Below are 18,562 nucleotides of genomic sequence, written 5' to 3'. Positions count from 1 at the left end.
CCCGTTTTCCCACCCTGAACGACCTGCAGCGCCCCTAGCGGCCTGGATGACAGCGGGGTGGCTGGGTGAGTTCGGCGCTGGGGCTCGGGGGTCCCCAATCCTCGGCGTTGCGTCGCCCGGCCCTTGGGAGGGGCCCCTCGGGGGCTGACCTAGTGTTAGGGTTAGCCCCAGGAGGCCGGTAGGCCCGATCTGCCACCTGTGCGGCGAGTGGAGGGCGGGCGAGGTAGGGAGCTGGTGAGCGGTCGAGTAGGCCCAAGCGTTTTGGCGCAGGGGGCCTTCGAATGTCACCGTGGGCTCGGACAGCACTCCCTGTCTCTAGCCCTGAATGACTGGCGGTGCCCCTAGCGTCCCAGGTGAGGGCGGGGCGGCATGGTGAGTCCAGCGCTGGGGCTCAGGGGTCCCCAATCCCCGGCGCTGCCGCGCCAGGCTCCTTAGGAGGGGCCCCTCGGGGGCCGACCTAGGATTAGGGTTAGCCCCCAGGAGGCCCCCAAGCCTGATCCGCCGGCTGTGCTGTGAGCGGAGGGGTGGGCCGAGGTGAGGGTGCTGGCGAGCGGGAGAGAGGGCCCTAGCGTTTTGGCGCAGGGGGCCTTCGAACGTCGCCGGGGGCTCGGACGGCCCTGTCCTTTTCCCGCCCTGAATGACCGGCAGCGCCCCTACCATCCCGGGTGGCAGTGGGGCGGCACGGTGAGTCCGGCGCTTGGGCTCAGGGGTCCCCAATCCCCAGCGTTGCGGCGCCAGGCCCCTTGGGAGGCACCCTTCGGGGGCCGATCTAGCGTTAGGATTGCCCCCAGGAGGCCGGCAAGCCCGATCTGCTGGATATGTGGTGAGCGGAGGGGCGGCTGAGGTGAGGGCGCTGGCAAGCGGGAGCGTGGGCCCAAACATTTTGGCGCGGGGGGCCTTCGAAAGTCCCTGGGGGCTTGGAGGGGCCCGCACTTTCTCCCATACTGAAAGACCAGCGGCGCCCCCCAGCGGCCTGGGTGGAGGTGGGGCGGCAGGGTGAGTCTGGCGCTGGGGCTCGGGGGTCCCCAATCCCCGGCGTTGTGGCGCCAGGAGCGTTGGGCATGGCCCCTTGGGGGCCTACCTAGGGTTAGGCTTAGCCCCTAGGAGGCCGGCAGACCCTGTCCGCCGGCTGTGTGGCGAGTGGAGGGACAGCCCGAGATGAGGGCGCTGGCGAGTGGGAGCATGGACCCCGGCGTTTTGGCGCGGGTGGCCTTCGAAGGTCAACGGGGTCTCGGAGGACTCTGCTCGTTCTCCCACCCTGAATGAACAGTGGCGCCCTTGGCCCCCCAGGTGGCAGCGGGGGGGCAGGGTGAGTCTGGCGCTGGGGCTCCGGCGTCCCCAATCCCTGGCTCTGTGGCAGTAGGCCCCTCAGGAGGGGACCCTCGTGTGTCGACCTCGGGTTGCAGTTAGCTCACAGAAGGCCGGCAGGCCCAATTCCCCGGCTGTGCGTTGAGTGGAGGGGTGGGCCGAGGTTAGAGTGCTGGCGAGTGGGAGAGTGGGTCCAAGCTCTTTGGCACTGGTGGCCTTTGAAAGTCACCGGGGGCTCGGAGGGCTCTGCCCATTCTCTCGCCCTGAATGAACAGTGGCGCCCCTAGCAGCCCCAGTAGCGGCAGGGGGTGGGGGGATGGGTGAGTCCAGCGCTGGGGCTCCGTGTCCCCAGTGCCCGTCGTTGTGGTGCCAGGCCCCTTGGGAGGGGCCCTCAGGGCAGACCTAGAGTTAGGGTTAGCCCCCAGGATGCCCACAGGCCCGATGCACCAGCTCTGCGGCGAGTGGAGGGGAGGGCCGGGGTGAGGGTGCTGGTAAGCCGGAGCGTGGGTTTAAGCGCTTTCGCACTGGTGGCCTTCAAATGTCGCCAGGGGCCCCTTGGGGGTCGAACTAGGGTTATGGTTAGCCCCCAGGATGCCAGCAGGCCCGAAACGCTGTATGTGCGGTGAGTGGAGGGGTGGGACGGGTTGAGTGCGCGGGCGAGCAGGAGCCTGGGTCCAAGCGCTTTCCCGCTGGTGGCCTTCGAAGGTCGCCGGGGGCTCGGAGGGCCCTGCCAGTTCTCCCGCCCTGAATGACCGGCGGCACCCCTAGTGGCCCAGTTCCTGGCGGGGGAGCATGGGGCGTCGGACGCTGGGTCTCGGGGGTCCCCAATCCCCGGCGTTGCGGCGCCAGGTCCCTTGGGAGGGGCCCCTCGGGGGCCGACCTTGGGTTAAGTTTAGCCCCAAGGAGGCCGGGAGGCCCAATCCACCGGCTCTGCGGCGAGCGGAGGGGTGGGCTGAGGTGAGGGCGCTGGCGAACGGCAGCGTGGGCTGAGGCATTTTTGCGCGAAGGACTCGAAGATGGCCGTGGACTCGGAGGGCCGTGCCCTTTCTCCCGCCCTGAATGACCGGCAGAGCCCTTAGCGGCCCCGGGTGGCGGCAGGGCAGCAGGGTAAGTCCGGCGCTGGCGCTGGGTGGCCTTAGAATGTCAATGGAGGCTCGGAGGACTCTGCTCCTTCTCCCGCGTGAATGAATGGCGGCGCCCTTAACGGCCCAGGTGGTTGGGGGCAAGGTGAGTCTGGCGCTGGGGCTCGGGGGTCCCCAATATCCGGTGTTGCGGCGCCAGGGCCCCTTGGGAGGGGCCCCTCGGGGGCCGATCTCGTGTTATGGTTAGCCCCCAGAAGCACGGCAGAGCCAATTCTCCAACACTGCATTGAGTGGAGGGGCGGGCCGAGGTGTGGGAACTGGGGAGCGTGACCGTGTGCCCAAGCCTTTTACTGCAGGGGGCCTTCGAAGGTCGCTGGGGGCTCCTAGGGTCCTGTCCATTCTCCCGCCTTGAATGACTGGAGGAGCCCCTAGCAGCCCGGATGGAGGCGGGGCGGCATGGTGAGTCTGGCGCTGGGGCTCGGGGGTCCCCAATATCCGGTGTTGCGGCGCCAGGCCCCTTGGGAGGGGCCCATCAAGGTCTGACCTAGGGTTATGGTTAGCCCCCAGGAGGCCAGCAGGCCCGAACCGCCAGCTGTGCTGGGAGCGAGGGGAGGGCCGAGGTGAGGGCGCTGGCGAGCAGGAGCGTGGACCCCAGCGTTTTGGCGCGGGTGCGCCTTAGAAGGTCAATGGGGGCTCGGAGGACTCTGCTCCTTCTCCCGCCTGAATGAATGGCGGGGCCCCTGGCGGCCCAGGTGGCGGTTGGGGGCAAGGTGAGTCTGGCGCTGGTGCTCCGGGGTCCCCAATCCTCGGCGTTGCGGAGGCAACTCCTTGGGAGGGGCCCCTCGGGGGCCGATCTCGTGTTATGGTTAGCCCCCAAAAGCACGGCAGGCCCGATTCCCCAACTCTGCGTTGAGTGGAGGGGCGGGCCGAGGTGAGAGCGCTGGCGAGCAGAAGCGTGCGTCCAAGCTCTTTGGCACTGGTGGACTTCGAAGGTCGCAGGGGGCTTGGAGGGCTCTGCCAGTTTTCCCACCCTGAAAGAACGGTGGCGCCCCTAGCGGCCCCAGTGGGGGCTGGGGGGGATGGGAGTGTCGGGCGCTGGGGCTCGGGCATCCCCATATCCGGCGTTGCAGCACAAGGCCCCTTGGAAAGGGCCCCTCGGGGCTGACCTACGGTTAGGGTTAGCCCCCAGGAGGCAGCAGGCCCGATCCAAGGGCTGTGCGGCAAGCGGCGGGCTGGGCCGAGGTGAGGGCTCTGGGGAGCGGGAGCGTGGGCCCAAGCGTTTGGGCACAGGGGGCCTTCGAAGGTCGCCCGGGGCTTGGAGAGCCCTGTCCGTTCTCCCGCACTGAATGAATGGCGGTGCCCCTAGCGACCCGGGTGGTGGCATGGCAGCACGGTGAGTATGGCGCTGGGGCTCGCGGGTCCCCAATCCCCGGCATTGCAGCGCCAGGCCCCTTGGGAGGGGCCCCTCGGGGGCCAACCTAAGGTTAAGGTTAGCCCCCAGGAGGCCACCAGGCCCCATCCCCCAGCTGTGCGGCAAGCAGAGGGGAGGGCCGTTGTGAGGGTGCTGGCGAGCGGGAGCGTGGGCCCAAGCGTTTTGGCGCGGGGGGGGGCCTTCGAAGGTCGCCAGGGGCTTGGAGGGCCCTGCCCGTTCCCGCACTGAATGACTGGCGGCGCCCCTAGTGGCCTGGGTGGTGGCGGGGCGGCAGGGTGAGTCCGGCGCTGGGGCTTTGGGGTCCCCAATCCCTGGCTTTGCCGCGCCATGCCCCTGGGGAGGGGCCCCTCAGGGGCTGACGTAGGGTTAGGGTTAGCTCACAGGAGGCCAGCAGGCCGGATCCGCCGGATGTGCGGAGAGCAGAACGGCAGGCCGAGGTGAGGGCACTGGCGAGCGGATGCGTGGGCCCAAGCGTTTTGCCCCGGGGGGCCTTCAAATGTCGCCAGGGACTCGGAGGGTCCTGCCCGTTCTTCCGCCCTGAATGAAGGGCAGCGTCCCAAGCGGCCCGGGTGGCGGCGGGGCGGAAAGGTAAGTCCGGCCCTGGGGCTCCGGGGTCCCCAATCCCTGGTGTTGCCGAGCCACACCCCTTGGGAGGGGCCCCTCGGGGGCCGACCTAGGGTTAAGGTTAGCACCCAGAAGACCGGCAGGCCTGATCCACCGGCTGTGCGGTGAGTGGAGGGGCGGGCCAAGGGCAGGGCGCTGAGGAGAGGGAGCATGGGCCCTAGCGTTTTGGCGCAGGGGGACTTCGATGGTCGCCCTAGGCTCAGAAGGCCCTGCCCGTTCTCCCGCCCTGAATGACCGGCGGCGCCCCTACCATCCCGGGTGGCAGTGGGGCGGCACGGTGAGTCCGGCGCTTGGGCTCGGGGGTCCCCAATCCCTGGCGTTGCAGCACTAGGCCCCTTGGAAGGGGGCCTTTGGGGTCGACCTAGCGATTGGGTTACCCCCAGGAGGCCGGCAGTCCCGAACCACTGGATGTGCGGCGATCGGAGGGGCCGGCCGAAGTGAGGGCGCTGGCAAGCGGGAGCGTGGGCCCAGCGTTTGAGCGCGGGTGGGGCCTTCGAAGGTTGCCGGGGCCTCACAGGGCCCTGCCCGTTCTCCCGCCCTGAATGACCTGTGTAGCCCCTAGCGGCAGGGTGGCGGCGGGGCGGCAGGGTGGGTGAGTATGGCACTGGGGCTTGGTGGTCCCCTTCCCCGGGGGTGCAGCGCCATTCCCCTTGGGAGGGGCCCCACGGGGGCCGACTTAGGGTTAGGGTTAGCCCCCAGGAGGCCGGCAGGACCGATCCGCCGGCTGTGCGGCGAGCGGAGTGGCGGGCTGAGGTAGGGCGCTGGCGAATGGGAGCGGTGGGCCCAAGCGTTTTGGCGCGGGGGCTTGTGAAGGTCGCTGGGGGCTCAGAGGGCCCTGCCCGTTTTCCCACCCTGAACGACCTGCAGCGCCCCTAGCGGCCTGGATGACAGCGGGGTGGCTGGGTGAGTTCGGCGCTGGGGCTCGGGGGTCCCCAATCCTCGGCGTTGCGTCGCCCGGCCCCTTGGGAGGGGCCCCTCGGGGGCTGACCTAGTGTTAGGGTTAGCCCCAGGAGGCCGGTAGGCCCGATCTGCCACCTGTGCGGCGAGTGGAGGGCGGGCGAGGTAGGGAGCTGGTGAGCGGTCGAGTAGGCCCAAGCGTTTTGGCGCAGGGAGCCTTCGAATGTCACCGTGGGCTCGGACAGCACTCCCTGTCTCTAGCCCTGAATGACTGGCGGTGCCCCTAGCGTCCCAGGTGAGGGCGGGGCGGCATGGTGAGTCCAGCGCTGGGGCTCAGGGGTCCCCAATCCCCGGCGTTGCCGCGCCAGGCTCCTTAGGAGGGGCCCCTCGGGGGCCGACCTAGGATTAGGGTTAGCCCCCAGGAGGCCCCCAAGCCTGATCCGCCGGCTGTGCTGTGAGCGGAGGGGTGGGCGGAGGTGAGGGTGCTGGCGAGCGGGAGAGAGGGCCCTAGCGTTTTGGCGCAGGGGGCCTTCGAACGTCGCCGGGGGCTCGGACGGCCCTGTCCTTTTCCCGCCCTGAATGACCGGCAGCGCCCCTACCATCCCGGGTGGCAGTGGGGCGGCACGGTGAGTCCGGCGCTTGGGCTCAGGGGTCCCCAATCCCCAGCGTTGCGGCGCCAGGCCCCTTGGGAGGCACCCTTCGGGGGCCGATCTAGCGTTAGGATTGCCCCCAGGAGGCCGGCAAGCCCGATCTGCTGGATATGTGGTGAGCGGAGGGGCGGCTGAGGTGAGGGCGCTGGCAAGCGGGAGCGTGGGCCCAAACATTTTGGCGCGGGGGGCCTTCGAAAGTCCCTGGGGGCTTGGAGGGGCCCGCACTTTCTCCCATACTGAAAGACCAGCGGCGCCCCCCAGCGGCCTGGGTGGAGGTGGGGCGGCAGGGTGAGTCTGGCGCTGGGGCTCGGGGGTCCCCAATCCCCGGCGTTGTGGCGCCAGGAGCGTTGGGCATGGCCCCTTGGGGGCCTACCTAGGGTTAGGCTTAGCCCCTAGGAGGCCGGCAGACCCTGTCCGCCGGCTGTGTGGCGAGTGGAGGGACAGCCCGAGATGAGGGCGCTGGCGAGTGGGAGCATGGACCCCGGCGTTTTGGCGCGGGTGGCCTTCGAAGGTCAACGGGGTCTCGGAGGACTCTGCTCGTTCTCCCACCCTGAATGAACAGTGGCGCCCTTGGCCCCCCAGGTGGCAGCGGGGGGGCAGGGTGAGTCTGGCGCTGGGGCTCCGGCGTCCCCAATCCCTGGCTCTGTGGCAGTAGGCCCCTCAGGAGGGGACCCTCGTGTGTCGACCTCGGGTTGCAGTTAGCTCACAGAAGGCCGGCAGGCCCAATTCCCCGGCTGTGCGTTGAGTGGAGGGGTGGGCCGAGGTTAGAGTGCTGGCGAGTGGGAGAGTGGGTCCAAGCTCTTTGGCACTGGTGGCCTTTGAAAGTCACCGGGGGCTCGGAGGGCTCTGCCCATTCTCTCGCCCTGAATGAACAGTGGCGCCCCTAGCAGCCCCAGTAGCGGCAGGGGGTGGGGGGATGGGTGAGTCCAGCGCTGGGGCTCCGTGTCCCCAGTGCCCGTCGTTGTGGTGCCAGGCCCCTTGGGAGGGGCCCTCAGGGCAGACCTAGAGTTAGGGTTAGCCCCCAGGATGCCCACAGGCCCGATGCACCAGCTCTGCGGCGAGTGGAGGGGAGGGCCGGGGTGAGGGTGCTGGTAAGCGGGAGCGTGGGTTTAAGCGCTTTCGCACTGGTGGCCTTCAAATGTCGCCAGGGGCCCCTTGGGGGTCGAACTAGGGTTATGGTTAGCCCCCAGGATGCCAGCAGGCCCGAAACGCTGTATGTGCGGTGAGTGGAGGGGTGGGACGGGTTGAGTGCGCGGGCGAGCAGGAGCCTGGGTCCAAGCGCTTTCCCGCTGGTGGCCTTCGAAGGTCGCCGGGGGCTCGGAGGGCCCTGCCAGTTCTCCCGCCCTGAATGACCGGCGGCACCCCTAGTGGCCCAGTTCCTGGCGGGGGAGCATGGGGCGTCGGACCCTGGGTCTCGGGGGTCCCCAATCCCCGGCGTTGCGGCGCCAGGTCCCATGGGAGGGGCCCCTCGGGGGCCGACCTTGGGTTAAGTTTAGCCCCAAGGAGGCCGGGAGGCCCAATCCACCGGCTCTGCGGCGAGCGGAGGGGTGGGCTGAGGTGAGGGCGCTGGCGAACGGCAGCGTGGGCTGAGGCATTTTTGCGCGAAGGACTCGAAGATGGCCGTGGACTCGGAGGGCCGTGCCCTTTCTCCCGCCCTGAATGACCGGCAGAGCCCTTAGCGGCCCCGGGTGGCGGCAGGGCAGCAGGGTAAGTCCGGCGCTGGCGCTGGGTGGCCTTAGAATGTCAATGGAGGCTCGGAGGACTCTGCTCCTTCTCCCGCGTGAATGAATGGCGGCGCCCTTAACGGCCCAGGTGGTTGGGGGCAAGGTGAGTCTGGTGCTGGGGCTCGGGGGTCCCCAATATCCGGTGTTGCGGCGCCAGGCCCCTTGGGAGGGGCCCCTCGGGGGCCGATCTCGTGTTATGGTTAGCCCCCAGAAGCACGGCAGAGCCAATTCTCCAACACTGCATTGAGTGGAGGGGCGGGCCGAGGTGTGGGAACTGGGGAGCGTGACCGTGTGCCCAAGCCTTTTACTGCAGGGGGCCTTCGAAGGTCGCTGGGGGCTCCTAGGGTCCTGTCCATTCTCCCGCCTTGAATGACTGGAGGAGCCCCTAGCAGCCCGGATGGAGGCGGGGCGGCATGGTGAGTCTGGCGCTGGGGCTCGGGGGTCCCCAATATCCGGTGTTGCGGCGCCAGGCCCCTTGGGAGGGGCCCCTCGGGGGCCGATCTCGTGTTATGGTTAGCCCCCAGAAGCACGGCAGAGCCAATTCTCCAACACTGCATTGAGTGGAGGGGCGGGCCGAGGTGTGGGAACTGGGGAGCGTGACCGTGTGCCCAAGCCTTTTACTGCAGGGGGCCTTCGAAGGTCGCTGGGGGCTCCTAGGGTCCTGTCCATTCTCCCGCCTTGAATGACTGGAGGAGCCCCTAGCAGCCCGGATGGAGGCGGGGCGGCATGGTGAGTCTGGCGCTGGGGCTCGGGGGTCCCCAATATCCGGTGTTGCGGCGCCAGGCCCCTTGGGAGGGGCCCATCAAGGTCTGACCTAGGGTTATGGTTAGCCCCCAGGAGGCCAGCAGGCCCGAACCGCCAGCTGTGCTGGGAGCGAGGGGAGGGCCGAGGTGAGGGCGCTGGCGAGCAGGAGCGTGGACCCCAGCGTTTTGGCGTGGGTGGCCTTAGAAGGTCAATGGGGGCTCGGAGGACTCTGCTCCTTCTCCCGCCTGAATGAATGGCGGGGCCCCTGGCGGCCCAGGTGGCGGTTGGGGGCAAGGTGAGTCTGGCGCTGGTGCTCCGGGGTCCCCAATCCTCGGCGTTGCGGAGGCAACTCCTTGGGAGGGGCCCCTCGGGGGCCGATCTCGTGTTATGGTTAGCCCCCAAAAGCACGGCAGGCCCGATTCCCCAACTCTGCGTTGAGTGGAGGGGCGGGCCGAGGTGAGAGCGCTGGCGAGCAGAAGCGTGCGTCCAAGCTCTTTGGCACTGGTGGACTTCGAAGGTCGCAGGGGGCTTGGAGGGCTCTGCCAGTTTTCCCACCCTGAAAGAACGGTGGCGCCCCTAGCGGCCCCAGTGGGGGCTGGGGGGGATGGGAGTGTCGGGCGCTGGGGCTCGGGCATCCCCATATCCGGCGTTGCAGCACAAGGCCCCTTGGAAAGGGCCCCTCGGGGCTGACCTACGGTTAGGGTTAGCCCCCAGGAGGCCAGCAGGCCCGATCCAAGGGCTGTGCGGCAAGCGGCGGGCTGGGCCGAGGTGAGGGCTCTGGGGAGCGGGAGCGTGGGCCCAAGCGTTTGGGCACAGGGGGCCTTCGAAGGTCGCCCGGGGCTTGGAGAGCCCTGTCCGTTCTCCCGCACTGAATGAATGGCGGTGCCCCTAGCGACCCGGGTGGTGGCATGGCAGCACGGTGAGTATGGCGCTGGGGCTCGCGGGTCCCCAATCCCCGGCATTGCAGCGCCAGGCCCCTTGGGAGGGGCCCCTCGGGGGCCAACCTAAGGTTAAGGTTAGCCCCCAGGAGGCCACCAGGCCCCATCCCCCAGCTGTGCGGCAAGCAGAGGGGAGGGCCGTTGTGAGGGTGCTGGCGAGCGGGAGCGTGGGCCCAAGCGTTTTGGCGCGGGGGGGGCCTTCGAAGGTCGCCAGGGGCTTGGAGGGCCCTGCCCGTTCTCCCGCACTGAATGACTGGCGGCGCCCCTAGTGGCCTGGGTGGTGGCGGGGCGGCAGGGTGAGTCCGGCGCTGGGGCTTTGGGGTCCCCAATCCCTGGCTTTGCCGCGCCATGCCCCTGGGGAGGGGCCCCTCAGGGGCTGACGTAGGGTTAGGGTTAGCTCACAGGAGGCCAGCAGGCCGGATCCGCCGGATGTGCGGAGAGCAGAACGGCAGGCCGAGGTGAGGGCACTGGCGAGCGGATGCGTGGGCCCAAGCGTTTTGCCCCGGGGGGCCTTCAAATGTCGCCAGGGACTCGGAGGGTCCTGCCCGTTCTTCCGCCCTGAATGAACGGCAGCGTCCCAAGCGGCCCGGGTGGCGGCGGGGCGGAAAGGTAAGTCCGGCCCTGGGGCTCCGGGGTCCCCAATCCCTGGTGTTGCCGAGCCACACCCCTTGGGAGGGGCCCCTCGGGGGCCGACCTAGGGTTAAGGTTAGCACCCAGAAGACCGGCAGGCCTGATCCACCGGCTGTGCGGTGAGTGGAGGGGCGGGCCAAGGGCAGGGCGCTGAGGAGAGGGAGCATGGGCCCTAGCGTTTTGGCGCAGGGGGACTTCGATGGTCGCCCTAGGCTCAGAAGGCCCTGCCCGTTCTCCCGCCCTGAATGACCGGCGGCGCCCCTACCATCCCGGGTGGCAGTGGGGCGGCACGGTGAGTCCGGCGCTTGGGCTCGGGGGTCCCCAATCCCTGGCGTTGCAGCACTAGGCCCCTTGGAAGGGGGCCTTTGGGGTCGACCTAGCGATTGGGTTACCCCCAGGAGGCCGGCAGTCCCGAACCACTGGATGTGCGGCGATCGGAGGGGCCGGCCGAAGTGAGGGCGCTGGCAAGCGGGAGCGTGGGCCCAGCGTTTGAGCGCGGGTGGGGCCTTCGAAGGTTGCCGGGGCCTCACAGGGCCCTGCCCGTTCTCCCGCCCTGAATGACCTGTGTAGCCCCTAGCGGCAGGGTGGCGGCGGGGCGGCAGGGTGGGTGAGTATGGCACTGGGGCTTGGTGGTCCCCTTCCCCGGGGGTGCAGCGCCATTCCCCTTGGGAGGGGCCCCACGGGGGCCGACTTAGGGTTAGGGTTAGCCCCCAGGAGGCCGGCAGGACCGATCCGCCGGCTGTGCGGCGAGCGGAGTGGCGGGCTGAGGTAGGGCGCTGGCGAATGGGAGCGGTGGGCCCAAGCGTTTTGGCGCGGGGGCTTGTGAAGGTCGCTGGGGGCTCAGAGGGCCCTGCCCGTTTTCCCACCCTGAACGACCTGCAGCGCCCCTAGCGGCCTGGATGACAGCGGGGTGGCTGGGTGAGTTCGGCGCTGGGGCTCGGGGGTCCCCAATCCTCGGCGTTGCGTCGCCCGGCCCCTTGGGAGGGGCCCCTCGGGGGCTGACCTAGTGTTAGGGTTAGCCCCAGGAGGCCGGTAGGCCCGATCTGCCACCTGTGCGGCGAGTGGAGGGCGGGCGAGGTAGGGAGCTGGTGAGCGGTCGAGTAGGCCCAAGCGTTTTGGCGCAGGGGGCCTTCGAATGTCACCGTGGGCTCGGACAGCACTCCCTGTCTCTAGCCCTGAATGACTGGCGGTGCCCCTAGCGTCCCAGGTGAGGGCGGGGCGGCATGGTGAGTCCAGCGCTGGGGCTCAGGGGTCCCCAATCCCCGGCGCTGCCGCGCCAGGCTCCTTAGGAGGGGCCCCTCGGGGGCCGACCTAGGATTAGGGTTAGCCCCCAGGAGGCCCCCAAGCCTGATCCGCCGGCTGTGCTGTGAGCGGAGGGGTGGGCCGAGGTGAGGGTGCTGGCGAGCGGGAGAGAGGGCCCTAGCGTTTTGGCGCAGGGGGCCTTCGAACGTCGCCGGGGGCTCGGACGGCCCTGTCCTTTTCCCGCCCTGAATGACCGGCAGCGCCCCTACCATCCCGGGTGGCAGTGGGGCGGCACGGTGAGTCCGGCGCTTGGGCTCAGGGGTCCCCAATCCCCAGCGTTGCGGCGCCAGGCCCCTTGGGAGGCACCCTTCGGGGGCCGATCTAGCGTTAGGATTGCCCCCAGGAGGCCGGCAAGCCCGATCTGCTGGATATGTGGTGAGCGGAGGGGCGGCTGAGGTGAGGGCGCTGGCAAGCGGGAGCGTGGGCCCAAACATTTTGGCGCGGGGGGCCTTCGAAAGTCCCTGGGGGCTTGGAGGGGCCCGCACTTTCTCCCATACTGAAAGACCAGCGGCGCCCCCCAGCGGCCTGGGTGGAGGTGGGGCGGCAGGGTGAGTCTGGCGCTGGGGCTCGGGGGTCCCCAATCCCCGGCGTTGTGGCGCCAGGAGCGTTGGGCATGGCCCCTTGGGGGCCTACCTAGGGTTAGGCTTAGCCCCTAGGAGGCCGGCAGACCCTGTCCGCCGGCTGTGTGGCGAGTGGAGGGACAGCCCGAGATGAGGGCGCTGGCGAGTGGGAGCATGGACCCCGGCGTTTTGGCGCGGGTGGCCTTCGAAGGTCAACGGGGTCTCGGAGGACTCTGCTCGTTCTCCCACCCTGAATGAACAGTGGCGCCCTTGGCCCCCCAGGTGGCAGCGGGGGGGCAGGGTGAGTCTGGCGCTGGGGCTCCGGCGTCCCCAATCCCTGGCTCTGTGGCAGTAGGCCCCTCAGGAGGGGACCCTCGTGTGTCGACCTCGGGTTGCAGTTAGCTCACAGAAGGCCGGCAGGCCCAATTCCCCGGCTGTGCGTTGAGTGGAGGGGTGGGCCGAGGTTAGAGTGCTGGCGAGTGGGAGAGTGGGTCCAAGCTCTTTGGCACTGGTGGCCTTTGAAAGTCACCGGGGGCTCGGAGGGCTCTGCCCATTCTCTCGCCCTGAATGAACAGTGGCGCCCCTAGCAGCCCCAGTAGCGGCAGGGGGTGGGGGGATGGGTGAGTCCAGCGCTGGGGCTCCGTGTCCCCAGTGCCCGTCGTTGTGGTGCCAGGCCCCTTGGGAGGGGCCCTCAGGGCAGACCTAGAGTTAGGGTTAGCCCCCAGGATGCCCACAGGCCCGATGCACCAGCTCTGCGGCGAGTGGAGGGGAGGGCCGGGGTGAGGGTGCTGGTAAGCCGGAGCGTGGGTTTAAGCGCTTTCGCACTGGTGGCCTTCAAATGTCGCCAGGGGCCCCTTGGGGGTCGAACTAGGGTTATGGTTAGCCCCCAGGATGCCAGCAGGCCCGAAACGCTGTATGTGCGGTGAGTGGAGGGGTGGGACGGGTTGAGTGCGCGGGCGAGCAGGAGCCTGGGTCCAAGCGCTTTCCCGCTGGTGGCCTTCGAAGGTCGCCGGGGGCTCGGAGGGCCCTGCCAGTTCTCCCGCCCTGAATGACCGGCGGCACCCCTAGTGGCCCAGTTCCTGGCGGGGGAGCATGGGGCGTCGGACGCTGGGTCTCGGGGGTCCCCAATCCCCGGCGTTGCGGCTCCAGGTCCCTTGGGAGGGGCCCCTCGGGGGCCGACCTTGGGTTAAGTTTAGCCCCAAGGAGGCCGGGAGGCCCAATCCACCGGCTCTGCGGCGAGCGGAGGGGTGGGCTGAGGTGAGGGCGCTGGCGAACGGCAGCGTGGGCTGAGGCATTTTTGCGCGAAGGACTCGAAGATGGCCGTGGACTCGGAGGGCCGTGCCCTTTCTCCCGCCCTGAATGACCGGCAGAGCCCTTAGCGGCCCCGGGTGGCGGCAGGGCAGCAGGGTAAGTCCGGCGCTGGCGCTGGGTGGCCTTAGAATGTCAATGGAGGCTCGGAGGACTCTGCTCCTTCTCCCGCGTGAATGAATGGCGGCGCCCTTAACGGCCCAGGTGGTTGGGGGCAAGGTGAGTCTGGCGCTGGGGCTCGGGGGTCCCCAATATCCGGTGTTGCGGCGCCAGGCCCCTTGGGAGGGGCCCCTCGGGGGCCGATCTCGTGTTATGGTTAGCCCCCAGAAGCACGGCAGAGCCAATTCTCCAACACTGCATTGAGTGGAGGGGCGGGCCGAGGTGTGGGAACTGGGGAGCGTGACCGTGTGCCCAAGCCTTTTACTGCAGGGGGCCTTCGAAGGTCGCTGGGGGCTCCTAGGGTCCTGTCCATTCTCCCGCCTTGAATGACTGGAGGAGCCCCTAGCAGCCCGGATGGAGGCGGGGCGGCATGGTGAGTCTGGCGCTGGGGCTCGGGGGTCCCCAATATCCGGTGTTGCGGCGCCAGGCCCCTTGGGAGGGGCCCATCAAGGTCTGACCTAGGGTTATGGTTAGCCCCCAGGAGGCCAGCAGGCCCGAACCGCCAGCTGTGCTGGGAGCGAGGGGAGGGCCGAGGTGAGGGCGCTGGCGAGCAGGAGCGTGGACCCCAGCGTTTTGGCGCGGGTGGCCTTAGAAGGTCAATGGGGGCTCGGAGGACTCTGCTCCTTCTCCCGCCTGAATGAATGGCGGGGCCCCTGGCGGCCCAGGTGGCGGTTGGGGGCAAGGTGAGTCTGGCGCTGGTGCTCCGGGGTCCCCAATCCTCGGCGTTGCGGAGGCAACTCCTTGGGAGGGGCCCCTCGGGGGCCGATCTCGTGTTATGGTTAGCCCCCAAAAGCACGGCAGGCCCGATTCCCCAACTCTGCGTTGAGTGGAGGGGCGGGCCGAGGTGAGAGCGCTGGCGAGCAGAAGCGTGCGTCCAAGCTCTTTGGCACTGGTGGACTTCGAAGGTCGCAGGGGGCTTGGAGGGCTCTGCCAGTTTTCCCACCCTGAAAGAACGGTGGCGCCCCTAGCGGCCCCAGTGGGGGCTGGGGGGGATGGGAGTGTCGGGCGCTGGGGCTCGGGCATCCCCATATCCGGCGTTGCAGCACAAGGCCCCTTGGAAAGGGCCCCTCGGGGCTGACCTACGGTTAGGGTTAGCCCCCAGGAGGCCAGCAGGCCCGATCCAAGGGCTGTGCGGCAAGCGGCGGGCTGGGCCGAGGTGAGGGCTCTGGGGAGCGGGAGCGTGGGCCCAAGCGTTTGGGCACAGGGGGCCTTCGAAGGTCGCCCGGGGCTTGGAGAGCCCTGTCCGTTCTCCCGCACTGAATGAATGGCGGTGCCCCTAGCGACCCGGGTGGTGGCATGGCAGCACGGTGAGTATGGCGCTGGGGCTCGCGGGTCCCCAATCCCCGGCATTGCAGCGCCAGGCCCCTTGGGAGGGGCCCCTCGGGGGCCAACCTAAGGTTAAGGTTAGCCCCCAGGAGGCCACCAGGCCCCATCCCCCAGCTGTGCGGCAAGCAGAGGGGAGGGCCGTTGTGAGGGTGCTGGCGAGCGGGAGCGTGGGCCCAAGCGTTTTGGCGCGGGGGGGGCCTTCGAAGGTCGCCAGGGGCTTGGAGGGCCCTGCCCGTTCTCCCGCACTGAATGACTGGCGGCGCCCCTAGTGGCCTGGGTGGTGGCGGGGCGGCAGGGTGAGTCCGGCGCTGGGGCTTTGGGGTCCCCAATCCCTGGCTTTGCCGCGCCATGCCCCTGGGGAGGGGCCCCTCAGGGGCTGACGTAGGGTTAGGGTTAGCTCACAGGAGGCCAGCAGGCCGGATCCGCCGGATGTGCGGAGAGCAGAACGGCAGGCCGAGGTGAGGGCACTGGCGAGCGGATGCGTGGGCCCAAGCGTTTTGCCCCGGGGGGCCTTCAAATGTCGCCAGGGACTCGGAGGGTCCTGCCCGTTCTTCCGCCCTGAATGAACGGCAGCGTCCCAAGCGGCCCGGGTGGCGGCGGGGCGGAAAGGTAAGTCCGGCCCTGGGGCTCCGGGGTCCCCAATCCCTGGTGTTGCCGAGCCACACCCCTTGGGAGGGGCCCCTCGGGGGCCGACCTAGGGTTAAGGTTAGCACCCAGAAGACCGGCAGGCCTGATCCACCGGCTGTGCGGTGAGTGGAGGGGCGGGCCAAGGGCAGGGCGCTGAGGAGAGGGAGCATGGGCCCTAGCGTTTTGGCGCAGGGGGACTTCGATGGTCGCCCTAGGCTCAGAAGGCCCTGCCCGTTCTCCCGCCCTGAATGACCGGCGGCGCCCCTACCATCCCGGGTGGCAGTGGGGCGGCACGGTGAGTCCGGCGCTTGGGCTCGGGGGTCCCCAATCCCTGGCGTTGCAGCACTAGGCCCCTTGGAAGGGGGCCTTTGGGGTCGACCTAGCGATTGGGTTACCCCCAGGAGGCCGGCAGTCCCGAACCACTGGATGTGCGGCGATCGGAGGGGCCGGCCGAAGTGAGGGCGCTGGCAAGCGGGAGCGTGGGCCCAGCGTTTGAGCGCGGGTGGGGCCTTCGAAGGTTGCCGGGGCCTCACAGGGCCCTGCCCGTTCTCCCGCCCTGAATGACCTGTGTAGCCCCTAGCGGCAGGGTGGCGGCGGGGCGGCAGGGTGGGTGAGTATGGCACTGGGGCTTGGTGGTCCCCTTCCCCGGGGGTGCAGCGCCATTCCCCTTGGGAGGGGCCCCACGGGGGCCGACTTAGGGTTAGGGTTAGCCCCCAGGAGGCCGGCAGGACCGATCCGCCGGCTGTGCGGCGAGCGGAGTGGCGGGCTGAGGTAGGGCGCTGGCGAATGGGAGCGGTGGGCCCAAGCGTTTTGGCGCGGGGGCTTGTGAAGGTCGCTGGGGGCTCAGAGGGCCCTGCCCGTTTTCCCACCCTGAACGACCTGCAGCGCCCCTAGCGGCCTGGATGACAGCGGGGTGGCTGGGTGAGTTCGGCGCTGGGGCTCGGGGGTCCCCAATCCTCGGCGTTGCGTCGCCCGGCCCCTTGGGAGGGGCCCCTCGGGGGCTGACCTAGTGTTAGGGTTAGCCCCAGGAGGCCGGTAGGCCCGATCTGCCACCTGTGCGGCGAGTGGAGGGCGGGCGAGGTAGGGAGCTGGTGAGCGGTCGAGTAGGCCCAAGCGTTTTGGCGCAGGGGGCCTTCGAATGTCACCGTGGGCTCGGACAGCACTCCCTGTCTCTAGCCCTGAATGACTGGCGGTGCCCCTAGCGTCCCAGGTGAGGGCGGGGCGGCATGGTGAGTCCAGCGCTGGGGCTCAGGGGTCCCCAATCCCCGGCGCTGCCGCGCCAGGCTCCTTAGGAGGGGCCCCTCGGGGGCCGACCTAGGATTAGGGTTAGCCCCCAGGAGGCCCCCAAGCCTGATCCGCCGGCTGTGCTGTGAGCGGAGGGGTGGGCCGAGGTGAGGGTGCTGGCGAGCGGGAGAGAGGGCCCTAGCGTTTTGGCGCAGGGGGCCTTCGAACGTCGCCGGGGGCTCGGACGGCCCTGTCCTTTTCCCGCCCTGAATGACCGGCAGCGCCCCTACCATCCCGGGTGGCAGTGGGGCGGCACGGTGAGTCCGGCGCTTGGGCTCAGGGGTCCCCAATCCCCAGCGTTGCGGCGCCAGGCCCCTTGGGAGGCACCCTTCGGGGGCCGATCTAGCGTTAGGATTGCCCCCAGGAGGCCGGCAAGCCCGATCTGCTGGATATGTGGTGAGCGGAGGGGCGGCTGAGGTGAGGGCGCTGGCAAGCGGGAGCGTGGGCCCAAACATTTTGGCGCGGGGGGCCTTCGAAAGTCCCTGGGGGCTTGGAGGGGCCCGCACTTTCTCCCATACTGAAAGACCAGCGGCGCCCCCCAGCGGCCTGGGTGGAGGTGGGGCGGCAGGGTGAGTCTGGCGCTGGGGCTCGGGGGTCCCCAATCCCCGGCGTTGTGGCGCCAGGAGCGTTGGGCATGGCCCCTTGGGGGCCTACCTAGGGTTAGGCTTAGCCCCTAGGAGGCCGGCAGACCCTGTCCGCCGGCTGTGTGGCGAGTGGAGGGACAGCCCGAGATGAGGGCGCTGGCGAGTGGGAGCATGGACCCCGGCGTTTTGGCGCGGGTGGCCTTCGAAGGTCAACGGGGTCTCGGAGGACTCTGCTCGTTCTCCCACCCTGAATGAACAGTGGCGCCCTTGGCCCCCCAGGTGGCAGCGGGGGGGCAGGGTGAGTCTGGCGCTGGGGCTCCGGCGTCCCCAATCCCTGGCTCTGTGGCAGTAGGCCCCTCAGGAGGGGACCCTCGTGTGTCGACCTCGGGTTGCAGTTAGCTCACAGAAGGCCGGCAGGCCCAATTCCCCGGCTGTGCGTTGAGTGGAGGGGTGGGCCGAGGTTAGAGTGCTGGCGAGTGGGAGAGTGGGTCCAAGCTCTTTGGCACTGGTGGCCTTTGAAAGTCACCGGGGGCTCGGAGGGCTCTGCCCATTCTCTCGCCCTGAATGAACAGTGGCGCCCCTAGCAGCCCCAGTAGCGGCAGGGGGTGGGGGGATGGGTGAGTCCAGCGCTGGGGCTCCGTGTCCCCAGTGCCCGTCGTTGTGGTGCCAGGCCCCTTGGGAGGGGCCCTCAGGGCAGACCTAGAGTTAGGGTTAGCCCCCAGGATGCCCACAGGCCCGATGCACCAGCTCTGCGGCGAGTGGAGGGGAGGGCCGGGGTGAGGGTGCTGGTAAGCCGGAGCGTGGGTTTAAGCGCTTTCGCACTGGTGGCCTTCAAATGTCGCCAGGGGCCCCTTGGGGGTCGAACTAGGGTTATGGTTAGCCCCCAGGATGCCAGCAGGCCCGAAACGCTGTATGTGCGGTGAGTGGAGGGGTGGGACGGGTTGAGTGCGCGGGCGAGCAGGAGCCTGGGTCCAAGCGCTTTCCCGCTGGTGGCCTTCGAAGGTCGCCGGGGGCTCGGAGGGCCCTGCCAGTTCTCCCGCCCTGAATGACCGGCGGCACCCCTAGTGGCCCAGTTCCTGGCGGGGGAGCATGGGGCGTCGGACGCTGGGTCTCGGGGGTCCCCAATCCCCGGCGTTGCGGCGCCAGGTCCCTTGGGAGGGGCCCCTCGGGGGCCGACCTTGGGTTAAGTTTAGCCCCAAGGAGGCCGGGAGGCCCAATCCACCGGCTCTGCGGCGAGCGGAGGGGTGGGCTGAGGTGAGGGCGCTGGCGAACGGCAGCGTGGGCTGAGGCATTTTTGCGCGAAGGACTCGAAGATGGCCGTGGACTCGGAGGGCCGTGCCCTTTCTCCCGCCCTGAATGACCGGCAGAGCCCTTAGCGGCCCC

This window comes from Ursus americanus, unplaced genomic scaffold (assembly GCF_024610735.1).
Source record: "Ursus americanus isolate L20-20 unplaced genomic scaffold, mUrsAme1.1.p SCAF_144, whole genome shotgun sequence".
Taxonomy (NCBI): Eukaryota; Metazoa; Chordata; class Mammalia; order Carnivora; family Ursidae; genus Ursus; species Ursus americanus.
The sequence above is the reverse complement of the archived record's forward strand: the minus strand, read 5'-3'. Positions refer to the sequence as shown.